Source organism: Danio rerio, chromosome 21 (assembly GCF_052040795.2).
Source record: "Danio rerio strain M-AB ecotype USA chromosome 21, GRCz13ab, whole genome shotgun sequence".
Taxonomy (NCBI): Eukaryota; Metazoa; Chordata; class Actinopteri; order Cypriniformes; family Danionidae; genus Danio; species Danio rerio.
This window is the reverse complement of record NC_141041.1, coordinates 2,400,001-2,402,500: the sequence shown is the minus strand read 5'-3', so window position 1 is coordinate 2,402,500 and position 2,500 is coordinate 2,400,001. Positions and strand designations below refer to the sequence as shown.

The following is a 2,500-nucleotide window of genomic DNA, read 5'->3' as shown; positions in this document are numbered from 1 at the left end:
AAATGAAAAGAATATCGTCATTCTGAGCCATATTATGTGTACACTACCTGACAAAAGTTGTGTCGCCTATGCAAGTTTATTTCGCCTTATGCAAATAATGAATTTTATAGTTGATCATTTGGTGTCAGAAGTGTCTTATATGAAAGGTAAAGGCCTCTAGATTTTGCTTATTTGAGCACAATAAAATCTGATCATGTCTTGATGTTGACTGATTTGATGAGGACAGTAAGCTCTGACTCTGCTTAGACTAAAGTGTCATCACTGAACAGAAATAATGTCCAGTATAGAATATAAAGTCCTGCTGCAGTGGAGACAGAATGAATATTGTGTCTGACTCCATCATGAGCTTGGAGGACTGCATCCATACATCTCTGACATGACTCAAATCACTGATTAATAAAGTCATCTGGAATGGTGAAGAAAGCGTTCCTGCAGGACTCCCAGAGCTCATCAAGAGTCTTTAAGTTCATCTTCAACACCTCCTTCATCTCAATAATGTTTATATCTGGTGACTGGGCTGGCCAATCCTGGAGCAGCTTGACCTTCTTTGGTTTCAGGAGCTTTGATGTGGAGGCTGAAGTATGAGGAGCGCTATCCTGCTGGAGAATTGTCCCTCTCCTGTGGTTTGTAATGTAATGGGCAACACAAATGCACAAACCATGATTTCTCCTTCACCAAACTTGACTGATTTCTGTGTGAATCTTGAGTCCATGCTGGTTCCAGTAGGTCTTCTGCAATATTGGTGATGATTGGGGGGCAACAGATGATTCAGCAGAGGAATCCACCTTCTGACACTTTAAATGATCAACTAGAAGTCAAGTTATTATTTGCTGCTCTTAAAACTGGGATCCACCACAAGACTTTTGTCAGGTAGTGTGTGTAACTTGTTTTAATATAATTTAAGACTCTAGTATTCAGCTTACAGTGACATTTAAAGGCTTAACTAGGTCAATCAAGGTAAATTTAGGGTAATTAGGCAAGTCATTGTGTAAACGTGGTTTGTTCTGGAGACAATCCAAATCAAATATTGCTTAAGGGGGCTAATAATATTGACCTTAAAATTACGTTAAAATAATTAAAAACTGCTTTTATTCTAGCCGAATAAAACAATTAAGACTTTCTCCAGAAGGAAAAAATATAATTATATGGAATATAATTATAGAAAATTATATAACTATAATTATAGGAAATACTGTGAAAATTCCCTCAGTCTGTTTAACATCATTTGGGAAACATTTGAAAAAATGCACAAGAGGGCGAATAATTTTGTCATCAACTGTGCATATATATATATATATATATATATATATATATATATATATATATATATATATATATATATATATATATATATATATATATTTTTTTTTTTTTTTTTTTTTTTTCACGATATAATCTTTAATGCAGCATTAACATTTAAAAAATAGACTTGGTTTAGCCTTTTTCCTTTAAAGTATAAATAAATGAGGTCATTGTAAACAGAAAAGCTGCTTGTGCTCTGCATGATTGTGGTGTTTAATGTAGATGGAGCAGATGTGCTGCGGGTGTCTTCTTCATGCACAGACGAGACGCAGCTTTAATCTGATTGACTGCATTAATATGATGTAATGATGTCTCGTCTTCAGGATCTGCAGCCGTAAGAGGAAACCTTCACCTCTGCTTATGAACCCGCTCGTCCTGCGCTCACGTTATTAAGGCGAAACTCGAGCCTGCAAACATTTGTTATGAGTATAAATATGTCTGCGTGCGGCGCGTGCTAATGCCATTAGAGACGCATGTGCTCGTTTTTCAGCCCTGATTACAGGCCAGGCCAGACTTCATGCGTGTTTTCTATCTGCTGTGTGCACTATCTACAGTTCAGGGCAAATTTATTCACCCTCCTGTGAAAGATTCAGGAATTTTTCACAGTATTTCCTATAATATTTTTTCCTTCTGGAGAAAAAATCTGGAGTTTGTTTTATTTGGGCTAGAATAAAAGCAGTTTTTAATTATTTTAAAGCCATCTTAAGGTCAATATTATTAGCCCCCTTAAGCAATATTAGTTTTGGATTGTTTCCAGAACAAACCACTGTCATACAATGACTTAATTACCTTAACTTTACCCTAATTAACCTAGTTATGCCTTTAAATGTCACTTTAAAGCAGGGGTGTCAAACGTACAGCCCACGGGCCGTATCACGCCCGCAAACGAATCTAATGCCTTCTTTCACACTCGATAGAAATTGCCATGCACGTGCTTATAACCTCCCGGTTGGACTATTGCAACTCTCTCTATTTTGGGCTGCCTAAGTCTCAGATTTCTCGCCTACAGTTAGTGCAAAACGCAGCAGCTAGATTCTTAACAAAAAGCCTGAAATATGCACACATCACTTCTTTTCTGAGGTCTCTACATTGGCTACCGGTGACACAAAGAATCAAATTTAAAATCCTTGGGCCCTATCATACACCCGGCGCAGTGTGGCGTAAGGCGCGGCGCAATACTTGTTTCGTAGTTTCAGCT

The 2,500-nt window shown here is 37.3% G+C and overlaps 1 protein-coding gene and 1 long non-coding RNA gene across 6 annotated transcripts in view; one reads left to right on the top strand and one right to left on the bottom strand.

Annotated features, from left to right (window-relative positions):
- LOC147838686 (uncharacterized) overlaps window positions 1-2,500 on the bottom strand; it is a 1,589,207-nt gene that overhangs the window by 1,276,701 nt on the left and 310,006 nt on the right. The window lies entirely within an intron of this gene.
- wdr7 (WD repeat domain 7) overlaps window positions 1-2,500 on the top strand; it is a 188,666-nt gene that overhangs the window by 158,738 nt on the left and 27,428 nt on the right. The gene's annotated exons all lie outside the window — the stretch shown is intronic.